The sequence below is a fragment of the Bidens hawaiensis genome, unplaced genomic scaffold (genome assembly GCF_021521415.1).
Source record: "Bidens hawaiensis isolate Kalapana, Puna unplaced genomic scaffold, B.hawaiensis_p1.1 tig00020589_1, whole genome shotgun sequence".
Taxonomy (NCBI): domain Eukaryota; kingdom Viridiplantae; phylum Streptophyta; class Magnoliopsida; order Asterales; family Asteraceae; genus Bidens; species Bidens hawaiensis.
The window spans coordinates 1-15833 of NW_027493151.1; the positions used below are offsets into that span (position 1 = coordinate 1).

General features: G+C 39.7%; 1 pseudogene across 1 annotated transcript; it reads left to right on the forward strand.

Moving 5' to 3' along the window:
- Window positions 1-7032: 7032 nt before the first annotated feature.
- LOC143561178 (putative plastidic glucose transporter 2) lies at window positions 7033-15243 on the forward strand (annotated as a pseudogene). Its single transcript, XR_013140255.1, has 13 exons — window positions 7033-7225; window positions 7684-7795; window positions 8743-8810; window positions 8902-9034; window positions 9726-9817; window positions 10950-11070; window positions 11161-11254; window positions 11723-11876; window positions 12375-12518; window positions 12588-12660; window positions 13050-13136; window positions 13282-13396; window positions 14963-15243. The product of XR_013140255.1 is annotated as a putative plastidic glucose transporter 2 (transcript).
- Window positions 15244-15833: the final 590 nt, after the last annotated feature.

Sequence of the window (15833 nt, forward strand, 5' to 3'; positions counted from 1 at the left end):
GGAACCCTGGTGGTGATAAGACCACTGCTCCGGAGGCTGCGACGACTGTCACCTCCGGAGAGCCCAGGATGACGACGGTGTGCGGTGTAAAGAGGCCGGCTCCATCGGGTTCGTCCCCGCCTGTTCGCACTTTTAGGCTCAAGAAAACCGTAAGTACAAACTTCCTTTACTTTTAACTTCATAGCTTTCCATCATTAATACTTATCTTCTTTGTGCAGGCGTGGATGCTACCGCATTCCAGGGTGGAGCGGGGAGGAGCACCTCCGGACCCATGACGGTAGGCTTGGTCAGCCTACCTGAGGCGATGACCCAGGCGGCTGCGCCTGCTTCAGTTGGTTCAGTTGCTCACCCAGTTGAGCCAACTGTTCCAACTGTGATGACATCACCGCCGGCTGTCAGTGCCATATTTACTGAATCTTTCACTGAGCCGGCGGTGACTGTTTCTGCGGACTCCTCCGCAGCGGCGACCACAGTTGTGAGTTCACCTACGGTGAGTTCACCTCCGTTGGTTTCTACTACCCCGCGGCGGCCTTCACCATGCCTCCTCCGTCATCGGCAACGACGGCCGATCCTTCAGGTATGCTTGGGGCTTCTCGCCAACCTCTGCCTCCTTCCCATCTGCCTGACCTCTTGGATGGATTTCCCTTGGGTTCAGGTGATGGGTTTGGCGGCTATCGGCCTGTTGTCGACCCTACAGGTGCGTAGGGTTCTTTTGGCCTTTTTTTTTATCATCTTTTCCTAACTGCTTTTTGTTTTTTGCAGTGTCGGATTCCAATGAAGTGTATGTTCCACGATGGAACATCCGCCGAGGAACAACCCTTCGCACGCCTGTGGAGTGCGTGGAGTGGGCTCGTCACGCAGCTCCCAGTGGTGCGTTGGGGGAAGCCATGGCTAGCTACCAGGAGGGTAGGCTAACCAATGAGCTTCGGTTTCTCCTGGCCCGGATGCAGCCGCGCGTCGAGCTGCTTTGTCGTGAAAACGACAAGTTAAAAGCAGCTCGCATTCAAGAAGTAGCTCAGGCGCGGGCTGTCCGGGAGGAGAATAGGAGGCTTACCACAGTGGCTGCGGAAAAGGAGAAGGCCTTCAAGGCCCTCGAGGTTGAAGTTCAGGCCCGGCTCGAGGCCCGTTCCAAGGCTGCCCAAGCTGTTAACGAACAGCTTCGGCTGGCTAAGGAAACTGCACGGAACGCAACCGAGAGGGCCACCAAGGCTGAAGCTGTTGCTGAGCCTTTACGCCTCGAGAATGAGGAACTTAAAGCCAAACTAGAGGCGCTCCAACAGGCTCATGATGCCTTGGCGATGGAAGACGCCAAGAAGCTCTAAGAGATCTTGGACCAGAGGGGGTGCTTGACCATACTGAGCGGAAGCTAAAGGGCGTTGAAGAGGCTGCGGCTAAAGAAGTGTTGCTTGCCAACCTTAACAAAAGTGAAGCCGAACGCGCCCGTAACCAAGCTCAAGCTGCCCTCCAGGAAGCTCTGGTTACCAAGGAATGGCTTCTTCGAGAAGCGTTGTCTCAGGTAAGCTTAGCTTCATAATGTCTTCACGCTTTTCTTTGTAAATAGGAAAGGTTTTGATACTTGTATATTTTTTTTGTAGGTTGTGCATCGAGTCTTCACGGACACATCATACGACGATGCCATGAGCGCAGCCCTCAACGCTTCTCATGAGGATGGGGAAAAGGCCGGCTTCCTGCTTGGTCTAGGGTTCGTTGAGAAAGGCATCCCGCCTTCCAACTTCCCTTTGTATGATGTGGATACTGAAGCTGTTTATGACCAAGCAGTGAATCAGTATGCCGCCTTCCCGCATCCGGTGGTGGAGAAGGTGAACGAAGTTGCTGCTGCTGATGATGGGCTAGCTATCCTTAAAGCTTTCCTTGAACCGCCACGCTCTACTGATGGTGCTGGTCCAAGTGGAAGTGGTCCTGAAGCTTGATCCTGAAGATCCCTTCCCACTGTTAGGATAGGTTTAGCTTGTATAGATTTATATTCTTGTAGGCGGGTAGTTACCCGGCCATTCTTGTAATGATTATTATGAAATATAAATCTTTGTGCGGGTAAGACCGCTTCTTTCACTGGATGACTTGCTTTATAAACGTTATATGACTTGCTCATGCATACTTTAGTTTAAATTAGCAATTTTCCAAGTGTTTAGAATAAGTTAACCTTTGAACGTGGTAGATAATAGGTTGAAGTTTTGCTTCCTCTTTCGTGATTGTGCGGGTAGGACCGTCACTTGCACTTAGTAGGATGGCTAAACTTTACCTATATCTGACCTGCGTGGAGGTTTTCCTCATCTTTTTAGAAATTTTCTAAGTGTTTAGAATAAGTTAACCTTTGAACGTGGTAGATAATAGGTTGAAGTTTTGCTTCCTCCTTCGTGATTGTGCGGGTAGGACCGTCACTTGCACTTAGTAGGATGGCTAAACTTTACCTACATCTAACCTGCGTGGAGGTTTTCCTCATCCTTCTGTTAGAAATTTTCTAAAGTATTTTGAATAAGTTAACCATTCGACGCGCGTTTGTCAATAGGTTCGGTTTCCTCTCATGATTTGTGCGGGTAGGACCGGCACTTTCATTTAGTGGGATGACCAAAGTTTACCTATGACTGACCTGCGTGAAGGTTTGCCGTTTTTTGGGTTTATGCGGGTTTTGCCGCCTTCCCCACGCAACGACTTTCCACGTAATTATGCGGTGAGTACCGGCATCAGTGTTGAATAAATTAACCGTTCGACGCGCGGTTGTTATAGGTTAGTGTTCAGTTTCCTCTATCATGATTTGTGCGGATAGACCGGCACTTTCATTTAGTGGGATGACTGAACTTTACCTTTAACTGACCTGCGTGAAGGTTTGCCGTTTTTTGGGTTTATGCGGGTTTTGCCGCCTTCCCCACGCAACGACTTTCCACGTAATTATGCGGTGAAAACCGGCATATCAGTGTTGAATAAATTAACCGTTCGACGCGCGGTTGTTAATAGGTTAGTGTTCAGTTTCCTCTATCATGATTCGTGCGGATAGACCGGCACTTTCATTTAGTGGGATGACTGAACTTTACCTTTAACTGACCTGCGTGAAGGTTTGCCGTTTTTTGGGTTTATGCGGGTTTTGCCGCCTTCCCCACGCAACGACTTCTTTCACACTTATGTATGCGGTGAAGACCGGCATATCCGTGTGGAAAGTTCATAAGTATAAATGTAAAATCATCAGCGTCGATGTTCTAAGGAGAATCATTTCCATTAGAAGTGGCTCTGGGCCTTTTCTTTACAAATTTGGAATTGATCTACATGCAAACTGTGTAATTGAGCTCCCTTCCATGTTGTTGGGATGGGAGTGCCATCGAGCCGATATGCACCTGGTTCGGGATCTCGTTGTTTACGCAGTATGTAGTCTCCGGCATTGAAGCTGCAATTTTATTCGTGTTTTCCCCAGCTGGGGTTCGACACGCATCAGCCTGCTCAGCGTTCGTTACGCCACGAGGTGTGCGAGCGTCCCATCTCTGACAAATGCTTCGACGATGTCCTTTACGTCTGTGCATTCTTCAGTGTTGTGGCCTTTTGTCCTGTGAAAGTCACAGTATTTGCTCCGATCAGCATTGTGACGATGTCGGATTATTGGAGCCTTTGGCCATGGGAGCTCCTCAGTGGCGAATATCTCGGTGACGCTTTTGGTGAGTGGCGTCCATCTGGAGTTCTGGTTCGACTGTACGTTATCCCTTCCGCCTAACCGATGTTGCAAGCCGGATGAGGTGTCAAAGTTTACCCTTGACTGCCAAATGCCTAGCTTCCGCTTTTTGTTTAGTCGGGCGGTAAGGACGTTGTCTTCTCTTGTTTTCTGGGTGTAGAGGTTTGTGCTCTGGGGAGATCTCTACCCAGTTGCTTCTCCGTTTCCGCAAAGCGTTTAGCTGCTGTCATGATGGCATCCCATGTGGATGGCATGCCATCTTTACCCGTTAAGGTGCGGATGAGCTCTGGGTCGTTCGCGCCCTGGATGAAAGCAGCGCGAACAAGATCTTCGCTAATATTACCCAGACTTAGCTTCTTTGAGTTGAAGCGAGTGATGAAGTCTGGCAAAGATTCATCTTCCTCTCGAATGCATTTGAGGATTGTCCATTGCTCTTCGGTATACTTTCTTTGTTGGCTGAAGTGTTGGCTAAATTTCTGCTGGAAGTCTTCCCAATCGTAGATGTGGTGGACCGGTAGACGATCGAACCACGCTCTAGCTGCCCCAACAAGCGTCATTTGGAACATGTAACACCACGTAGGTTCCGTCCAACTACTGACGGTTGCCCCCGCTATGAACCTGTTCAAATGATCGTCTGGATCAGATATACCATCGTAAGTGCCGATGTTGGACATCTGTTTGGCACTTTTCGGGACGATTGCTTTCTCAATGTCCCTTGCAAATTTGGACGTTCCCCGCCTTTGCAGCAGTTGGTGTAAATGTTTTGGAGAAGTCACGTGGGTTTCCACCCGCGTTTTTTGGTTTGAAGGTTTCTCCAAAATGCCTTCTCGGTTGGGAGTCCGTTTCCTTACGCTTCCCTTTCGCCCTATGACGAGGGTTTGCGTCACTATCGGATTCCTCCGAATCATCGTCAAAGTACTCTACGAATTCATCAGCCTGTTGGAGTAAACGTAAGCGTTCATCCAACTCAGCTTGGAATTCTTTTTGACCGTGCTTCCGCCCACAGCTTTAACTTCATCGAGTGTTTGGCGGGGGAGTCTCGTTCTTTGTCTCTCTAACTGGGTATCGGTGAATCCCAGTGAGCGATTATTTACTGCACTTGCCCCAGCTTGGGTAACTGGGGTAGTGTTCGTAAAATTTACTGCACTTGCCCCCGCTTGGGTAACCGGGGTAGTGTTCGTAAAAACTGTGTAGTCGCCGGTATTCCCCTCAGTAGCTGGGGTTGTGGTTACCGGAGTTTCTTTAACCATCTTTCCAGAAGTTTGAAAAACTGAAAAGAAATGAAGTTCTAGCTTTTATGCACGGATGGCGCCAATGAAGAAACACTAATGGACCCCGGGCAGATTACAGATAATCTGGGGGTTAAATAGATGTTTCCCACGAGGGTTAGACCCGGCAAAGATGGTTCTTCTGATAACCTGCAAAACAAACACCGTGAGCTCGTCACTGAGAAGGGGGGGTACCTCCTTGTGACCACCCTCCGGCGTGAGAATCAGACTAGATTGCTCTTGAATATAAGTGTATATTAAGAGATTGCTAGAGCAGATATCAGGTATAAGATGTAAGATACAAGATAAGATGAGATGATCATACCATTTGGGGTATTTATAGCCGAATGTAGGTTTCCAAGAGGGTATAGCCGGTTGAATAGTATTCCTGTTCTACCAACTGTGGCCTACGCACGTGCCATGCTGGTAGGCAGCGGCTGACAGTGACCAGGCCTGCTGTGTACTATTCCTTTTCCACCAACTGCAGGCTATGCACGTGGTATGACAGGAGTTGGTGAGTAGGTAGCGGCTAATAGTGACATACAGTACAAGAGCATGCTGCTCGCCATACTGTTGTCAATGGGCTGTCGTATCTCTGGTCAGATCTTTTGCCCATACCTCGTCAGGTACAGTACAAAAGATCTTCCAGTATCGTACGGACTGGCTCATTTGGGCGGGAGTATTCCCCCTCCGCCTTTGTGCGGGATTGTTCCCGGCTTTGCTCATTCCTTCAGGTGACTACTGAATTATTGAGAGCTAAGTGCCTTGTGCGTGTAGCCTTGCTGCGCGGGTGGCCTTCCCTGATGGCTTGTATCCGCAGCTGCGGGAACAGGCGGAGTACTTCACCATTGGGAGGCATTTCCTGCGGGAACAGCTTGCGTACTGCGCGTAAGGACGTCACGTCTCTGAGCATGGTGGGTCCTGCGGATCCAGTTGGTTTCTGCGCAGACGTCTCTTTTCAAGGTGAGTCCTGTGGGTCCAACTGGGCTCTGCTGGGACCTACCTCTTCAAGTCCCCCCTGAAATAAGGTGTTTTGTGGTTCAACATTCAGTTTAAGGCTTTTGAAGTATGAAATCAGGTGGGTTTTGTGTTCAAGATTCAATTTTGAATTGAGTTCTTGATTTGGGTATTTCTGTAAGTAAATGTGTTGATTTTTTTATTTTTTTTGGTTCAAGATTCAGTTTTTAGTGTTTTTGATTAAATTTGAAAAATGTATAGTTGTAGTGAAAATGTGATTGTTGTTACTTGATTTGAATTATTATGTGTTTGATCGGTTTGTTGAGGTTGCTGAAACAGAGATGTGTAGGTTGATTGTAGGTTTGATGTTGTAGTTTGGTAGATCTGAAATTCTAGCCCTAGGTGTTGATATTATTAAATTTTGTGAATAATGTTGGTGTTAGAAGTTGTAACTAGGTGAATTTGAGTTTTGTGAATAATGTGGTAGATGATTAATTAGATTTGAAAACTAAGATGAGAGGAAACTTTTATAAATAATGTGCAAGTTTTCACACTGATAAGAGATAGGTACAAGTACTCAATGCACATGTAACTGAAAGGTACAAGTGTCTAAGTAACAAAAAGTACCAACTGATAACTGACTATGCTATGGAACCTGTATTATTTGGGCCTTTGGGGCAATCATTATCGGGTTTGCCATTTAAAAGGAGGTGGCGGCGCAGCTTGTTGTCCGCTTTCCCACCTCTCTATTGTAATTGGATCCTTTTGTTCAATATACGAGTTGTTTAAAATAAAAATAAAAAAATTACTAGAATGTGTAGATAATTACTGTTTTTGGGTGAACACCCCCCCCCCCCGGGCAATGAATGAGGCGATAGGGGGGGGTGTTTTTTGTCGCCTGTATATGCTTGATGAATATTATTATTATATTTTTTTTGTGGTATATATATATATATATATAGGGCTACAACACCACTACACCCCTAAAACAAAAATCTACCCTTTGCTTACTGGGCGCCACATGGCACAAACCGCCCCATTTTGTAGCCCCTCCACTACACATAGCCTAAAGTAGGAGGCTTCTAGAGTTCTTTAAGCCTCTTGAGTAGTGTAGAAGTTTCTGGAATTTTTCTATTGGTTAATGTGAATGACATTTTGTTTCAGTGGGTTCAGTAGCTGTTAAGTTATCCAAGTTGTGCAATTTGTTATTATTAATTTTCGACATTTTGTGGGATGCCGGCACAGCCACACGTTGCTACCTCTATGTACAAGAGGATGCCGTCTAAGGATGGTACAAATTCAGTTGATCTAGAAGATGATTCTGGTAAATATCTCATCATTTGTCATATAATGTATATATATGTGTGGGCCCAGAAGGAAAAGGGGGGTGGAAGTGAAATTGCACTAATTTTGACGTTACTTTACTAATTTCATTAAAATAACGTTAAAGTGCGGAAGCTTATTTACTACATCTGACCCTCCTCAGACCTTACCATAACTTTGTACGATGAACGGTTATTTTACTATTGGTGGGATTTACTGAGTACGATGATGATGATCATGATGATCTGATTATTTGTCATATTTCTTCATATTCTTGTTTTGATAAAGTCATCATTAATAAGTTTGGCGATGCAAAAAGTTTTCACAAATGTTACAATTTTTTATTTGTTATTATTATTATTATTATTATTTATTTGCAAAAAATGTAGCTTCTCAATAATGTCTTAACGACTTTGTAATTACACTAACGTTGCTGAAATTCTTGTGTGTTATGTGTAGGATTTTTGGAGGATGATATGGTCCAAGAGTATTCAGATCCACCGTTAAGACGTTCTCTGCCTCATGTGCTTGTGGCAACCATTGTCTCTTTTTTATTTGGTTACCATCTTGGGTTCGTTCTCAATCTAGACATCTTTTGTTTTCATTTTCCACACATCTTAAACACAAATATTTGAGCATGATTCTATATCAATTCCAGAAAAAAAATCCTCTTTATATAGTGAAATAGTTTGTTAATTCGAGTTTATTTGACGTTTCTTTGCAAAAATGTGGTTTTCAAGGGTAGATTTCATATTCCTTCATAAAGGTTGTAAGATCATATTTATTCAACTAATTGATGAGTAACGTGTGCCTTGTGCATTAACTTATACATAGTTAGCTAACTATGATATTATCTTAAGTTTACGAGGGGGGGCATATAGGCCTGTAAACGAACCTAACGTTTGATGAACAATTGTGAACCAGTCAGTAGGAAGTTCGTTTATGTTCGTTTATTTAATAAATGAACGGACATGAAAAATTCAGTTCATTTAGCTACATGAACACATATGTTCGTTCGTTTACGTTCACGAACCATTCATCTATACTATCTAGTATCAACGAACTCAGGACTATCAATGATGCTGACAATTCGTGACCTGTTTAAGACACGATTAAACCTGTTTATGGAGAAAGTACACTATTTAATTATATATTTTTTAAAATAACTAAAATTAGTAGGCTAGCCTCCATCATTCTTCTTGGTACATGAAACATGCAATTGTGTTATAGACATGAGATAATAAATCGATAAAAAAGTTGTATTCATGTTTGATACTTGTGTTAATCGCGTTGTCAGTGTCCTGTTAAACACGATAAGACACTTTTTGCCTGCCCTTGAATGAATGGACATAAACGAACCTGAGCATGTTCATTTTCTTAAGAAATGTACAAGAAAATCCGTTCGTTTAGTTGCTCGTGTTTTTATCGTTTGCTTGGTTAAAGTTAAATGACGAACACGAAGATGCTTCGTATGTGTTCATTCGGTTCGTTTACAAACCTATGTTCTTATATGTGCAGGGTGGTAAATGAACCACTTGAAAGTATATCACATGATCTTGGTTTCAATGGGAATAGTTTGGCTGAAGGTATTTTTTTTTTACATTTTATTAATTATCACCTTCTATCTAATTATTTGCATATAAACTATAAATCTTGACCTTACGAATGTAAATGAAGGCCTGATAGTTAGTACGTGTCTTGGTGGCGCCTTTGTTGGATCTCTGTTCAGTGGTTGGATTGCTGATGAATTCGGCCGCCGCAGGACTTTTCAGTTGTGTGCTTTGCCTATGGTCATCGGTGCTGCTTGCAGGTAATAATAATAAGGGTCAAGTTATTCTACAAAGAAAATGAGAAGAATGAGAAGGATTTGTAGCCACACAAAAAAACCCCTCAAAATTAAAAAAAAATAAATAAAAAAATCATAACTCAAAATTTAATAAAAAAACGAAAAAAGTAAAACACACAAATGTTTCCACCGTCTTTCTCGTTCTCATAAAAAAAACACAATGGTTAGTGAAAAACGTCGTGTTTTTTTGTTTATCATTATGTTTTGTGTTTATTTCATCATTGATTGTCTTTTTCCCTTGACATTGTGTCAATTTTTCTTTATATTGTGTTATATTACTCAACATTGTGCTATATTTTGTTCGGCATTGAGTTAAATTTTGCGATCAATTGTGTCCTTTTTTAGTATAATTGTGTCTTTTGTTCATTTACGTCATTGTGTCTTTTTGTCATTTTTCTTTATTTTTTCGTCATTTTTTTTATTTTTGTTTTGAACGGGAATGATGGTGGAAACATTGTAGTTTGTAAATTTTTTTTGTTTTTTATATATATTTTGAGTTATGATTTTTTTTTGAATTTATTTTGAAGGGTTTTTTGTGTGGTCACAAATCCTTCTCACACTTCTCATTTTTGTCTCTCATATTTGCAATTTAAAAAATGTGGCCATGAAACAATTTAATCGATGTGTTACATTTGCTAATAATTACTTGTTTCAGTGCAACAACCAATAATTTGGCAGGGATGCTAATTGGGAGGTTCGTTGTTGGACTCGGGCTAGGGATTGGTCCACCTGTGGCATCTCTATATCACAGAGGTTAAGTAAGACTACTTGCTTGCATATTTGTGGGTTGGGTCTAAACGGGCGGGTTGACCTGGAACAACTTTGTCCTTTTTATTTATTTATTATTATTTTTTTTGTAATCGAATAGCGTGTCAAATTGGCTTTAAATTTAAAATTTTGCTAATCGGTACATATAATATAATAGCTATAAATAAATTGTCAAAAACATGTTTACAGTTAGGCACCATTCTCCAATACATAAGTCCAAGCAGGTTGGCTAAAGGGTCAAAACAAGAAACTAATCTTAATATATTACTACATGAAATGAAATTTTAAATAAATTCATAAACCTTAAATGTTTTTGGAATATAAGCAATGAACGGATGACGAGTCAAGATAGGTAACATTTTGAGCATTGGAAACACGTTTTGGATGAGTTCCATTCACCTATTTGGCCCGTTCCCTTATCAGTCACAAAGTTTATTTGGCCCATTTGTGAAAAAACATAACCCAAACAGACCCATTTATTTAGGTTCTTTATTTGACTAGTTTTGATCCGTTAAAAGATATACCATAACCAAATAAGTCCCTACTAGGGGTGGCAAATGTGACCCATTGGGCTGTATTAAAATGTATATAATGGGTCAAACTAAAAAAAGAATTTGATTGAAACGGGTCAAAACGGGTTGACATTTCTCGAGGTTTTTTTTTTTTTAATTTTTATGGAACGAGAAAAACATAGGAAACTTTTTAGTACTTTTACTTTTTTAGTTTTTGATTTATATTTCGAGTTATGATTTTTTAATTATTATGCTTGAATTTTTTAATAAGGGGCTTTTGAAATGGGTCAAAATGGTTGAGATTTCATAAACCCCTCATCAAAAAATTCAAAAAACAGTTAAAGAATCATAACTCGAAATATAAATCAAAAACTAAAAAAGTAAAAGTACTATAAAATTTCCTCTGCTTTTCTCGTTCCAATAAAAAAAAAGTTGAGAAGTTTTGACCCGTTTCAATCATTTTTTTTAAGTTTGACCCAATTTGAGCCACTATATACATTTTAATATAACCCATTCAACCCAATGTATCACAATTGCCACCCCTAGTCCCTACATAAGTAGATTTGTTTAAATCATCTCTCTATAATTTTTTCGTGATTTCTTGCTGGTTTCGCCTCCTTCTGTGCGCGGTACATACGGTAGCTTTATTCAAATTGCAACTTGTTTAGGGTTGTTAGGGGCTCTTTTAATAGGGATCCCGGTTAAAAGTATCCCAGGCTGGTAAGAAAATAGCTAAAAGTATTATTACGCTTTTTTTGTTTTCTTAGAAAATTTGTATTTTAAGTTCGTCATTTGAATCTATGTGTATAGGTGGCGTGTTTGCTTTTGGTTATCTACGATACCATCTACAGTGCTTGCTTTAGCTATGATATTCTGTGCAGAAAGCCCACATTGGCTTTACAAGGTTTGCTTTGATCTATTTTGAGAAAAACCTTAAAACGAGCCGAGCCGAGCCGAGCTAGGTTTGAGCTTGTGTGAGATACCTTAAACAAGCCAAGGCTTGACTTGAGCTCGGCTGTGCAGTGTGAAACTAATACATAGAAGTCCAAAATAGTTAAAACTTAAAAATACACAACGCTCGATGAGCCTAAACAGATCTTCCCGTACAAGGCTCAAGCTTGGGCTTGATAACTAAACGAGCTTTATTTGAGACTTGGGCTTGGTATGGTTTGGCTCGTTTCGAGTGGTTTTACTAATCCGATCTCAAGTAGCTCATGAGCAGCTCGCTCGTTTGCACCCCTACATGCATGTGTTTCTTTCGTTTAAAGAATCACTATGCTCTGTTATGCATTTAAAAGACCACATATTACTTGCATATTATATTATTATGTTCTCATGTTTTTCAATGTGATTTTTCTCCAATGCTTCGTAGAGAGGAAGAAATACAGAAGCCGAGGTGGAGTTCCATAAACTTCTAGGACCTGCAAATGTAAGATCAGCAATGGCAGAGCTGTTGAATTCTGACCGAGGGGATGAAAATGACACTGTTAAAATTTCAGACCTGATTTACGGGCGTCATTTTAGAGGTAACTTTGAACTTTGAGTACTTATTATTTTTTTTAGTATATCGATTATAAATTTTGCTTTAATGTTACCAATAGTATATTGCTTCTAGTATAGTATTTCTACACTGCTATTTTCTTATATTTTATAACAGTTTATTTTTATTTATTATTTATTTTATTTATTATTATTATTTATTTATTTATTTTTTTGAGCTGGGGGTCTCACTGGAAGCAACCTCTCTACCGGACCCTACAAATAGCTTTAGCTATATGTGGGATATGCTGGGTATGATTGTTGTTGTTTTGAACTTTGAGTACCAAATTTATATAAGATAAATACTAAACATAATACGTGAAAGTTAAAATTATAGAGAATGTGTTGTTGAAATTGTCTCATTGAATTGAAGTAAATTTGGTGTGTAAAGCATATTCCAAGAATATGCTTAAACACACAAATGGTGTAATGGTACACGGGCATACGCTGCATATTGCATTGTTATTTATTCGCTCCTTTTGCAGTTCTTTTTATTGGATCAACCTTGTTCGCTTTACAACAGCTATCAGGAATAAACGCCATATTCTATTTCTCTTCAACTGTATTTAGAAGTGCGGGAGTTTCTTCAAACCTTGCAAACGCCTTTGTCGGGATCGTGAATCTATTTGGTAAATAACCTATCTAGCACCTTGGTTTAGTAATCAACATAATGATTTACGAAATTAATTTTCTTTCAGGATCTTTTATTGCACTTGTGCTTATGGATAAACTCGGAGGAAGGTGCTCCTTCTATGGAGCTTCTTTGGCATGGTAATTTTACTATTTTTTTTAATGCATAATCTACATTGCTATTCCATTATATGGAGCGTGTTTGTATGTGCGTTTTAAAACTGATTATATTTAATAATCAAAATCGCAATAAAATGCGCTGTAGAAGATGGTGTTTGAAATAATAAGAATTTGATTATCTAAAAACCAATATTGTGGTCTCAAGTTGGTTTTAAAAACTTAAAAAGAAACATTTAATAATAATAATAATAACACGCAAATTCTAACATTGCATGTTTTAAAAAGCTGGTTGTTAGCTCCAAAACGCAAATCCAAAACTAAATATGATAACAATGATAAAGTTTGTAAAACATTATGAAAATTTCAAAACTCGTGTGCTTTATTGTTGTCCTTTTTTGTTATTATTTTAGGCTGTGTCTACGGTCTTTCAAGTAATTGCAGCAGGTTTCTCTACAGCAGCATCGGGAACTGTATCTTTCTGTTGGCGGCATGCTAATGTAAGATACTATATTTTTGCAAATATTATAAGTAGTTTATATACTCTAAAAACTACTACAATAACTATTATTAATTTTCATTGTGGCATCGAATATACTTTAAGCGCTTTATTTTCTAAATAAAGAAAATGTTGAATTTTTGCAGGTTTGTGTTTTCATTTGCTTGTGGAGCGGGTCCCGTTCCTGGTCTTCTTCTCTCGGAAATTTTTCCAAACCGAATAAGAGCAAAAGCCATGGCCTTCTGCATGTGTGTGCATTGGGTAAGATGCTTTTCACAGCTCTTATTTTATATGGTTTTAGTCAGGCCTGTAAACGAAACGAATGTTCATCGAATCGTCCGTGAATTATTCGGCAAGAAATTCACTTTTGTTCGTTTGGATTATTAATTTATTATTGATCTTAACAAACACGAACAAGAAAACCCTGTTCGTTTAGTTGTTCATGTTTGATCGTTTGTTCAGTTAAAGTTATAACAAACGAATACGAATATATCCCATTCGTGTTATTCATGTTTGTTTGGTTCGTTTACAAGCCTAGTTTTAGTAGTGGTAGTAGCTAAATGGATCTTATATAATAGTGTGTTGGCGTTCTGACCTGTGTTGACTTTGAGTTGCGCAGATCTTGTATAATACCACAGACAATTGTGTTAGTTCATTGTATGTATTAGCTTATATATTTGGCTTGTATGGCCTTTGTAATTAAACAAACATAATCAATGGAAATAAACTGCTTTCTCTACTCTCCGTCTCACTGCAACCAACATTCAAGTCGTTTATGGTATCAAAGCTATTCTTCCCGGCGCCTTCTGTTATCAAAATTCGGTTGTGCTTAAAAGATTTGAAACCTACCGCATCAAGAATCACTAGGAGCTAGAGAAACAACTTAGCTCTAATACCATAGACGACATGAAGGTTAGTTGTGGTTAGAAAGCAGAGAGAGAAAGCAGGTCATGTCCGTTGTTTATGTGAGTTTAATCACGAAGGGTTTGCATGCGATCTATACATAGCCTAATACTGGGTATGATTGATTGATTGATTGATTGATTGATATACATAGCCTAATACATACAATGAACTGATGGTTAGAATAACTAAAGCCTTGACTAACTCAATGTTAACACACTAATGGCAAACCAAACCGCATGGCTGGCTATGAGGTAGGGCTAGGCCTGGTCGACGGACCCCAGCCCGACACACCGATAGGCCCATTTTTTTTAAATATTAGCTGTATATATGTATATGTATATATATATATATATAGGATTGGGATCATGTGAGAACTTTGAGAACCATTTTGGACCACAAAAAACCCAAAAATAAAAAATAAAACATAAAACAAAAAAAATGCAAAAATAAAAAAAGTAAAAAAACCAAAATTTTTATTTATCATCCCGGTTTCATAAAAAAAACGTTTCGGTTTTGCTAAATTATACGTATGTGTATAATATGTCTATATGTACATACATGTTTTTTTATTATACACATATGTACAATTTAAGGTAAATGATTCATATGTGTACATTACGTAACTAGAGATTAAATGAAATTATACACATATGTATAATACAAAGTTTTTTTTAATGAAACCGGAAAGAACATTTTTTAGTGGTCCAAAATGGTTCTCGAAGTTCTCAATTTTCGAAGGGTTCTCTTAGGATCCTTACCTTATATATATATATATATATATATAAATATTCTTAATGTTTAAACTCAATTACTCAAGTCATATAATGCCTAAATTTTGCCTCCAGCCCAAAATATTATAACGATTCTCGGACGGCCCTGCGGAACCGATCCAGTTTAATAATATTTATTTTGGATTATTAGGTGTTCAATTTCATGGTGGGGCTATTATTCTTGCGTTTTCTGGAGATCATGGGCCCGCGGCTGTTGTACGCAATGTTGGGTACGTTTTGTTTGATAGGGGTGGCGTTTGTAAAACGAAACGTGATGGAAACAAAAGGAAAAACACTTCAAGAAATCGAGATCGCTCTTCTGCCGCAAGATTAGGTCAAAGTTTGACTATCTTGATAGTTTAATAACAGAGCCATATATGTAATGTGCGTTTGAGATTGTTAGGAAGACAGTTTGTGTAAAATAACATGAGTTGTGTGGTGTAAAATAACAGGAGTTGTGTGCTTCCGTGCATGCACGTGAGATGCTAGCAAGTTGTACGGCATTTTAGGGCCGATAGTTAATCTTTTAGTGCAATTTTGGGTCGGGTTTGGTAAACCCGTAAGTTAATGCAAAGCGTCAAACTACTATGTAAAGCGGATAATCATGTCGAAATCTATTGAACTTGACATGTATCTTATGTTTCTTTTTATATATTGTGTTAGGATCAAATATAAGACTGCATAGTGGGACGTCATAGAGGGTTATGGCGTCCACAAAACCATTCCCATGGTGTTATGTGCCAATTTGGGGTCATGACATTATGGTGATAGGGCCCCCATAGTGGGATGTCATAGGGAGTTATTGTGCCCCCAAAATCATCCCCCGGGGCGTTATGTGTCAATTTGGGGTCCCGGCACTATCGTGATAGCGACCCCATGGTTGTGGTTTTCAAAAAACAAAAAATATGATTGTTGTGTTATGTATCAATTTGGGGTCCCGGCACTATGCCTTCCAAAACAATTAGTAAGAGGTTGACAGGTCGATCTATTTAATTAAACAAGTCAAACATACCGGCATGAAC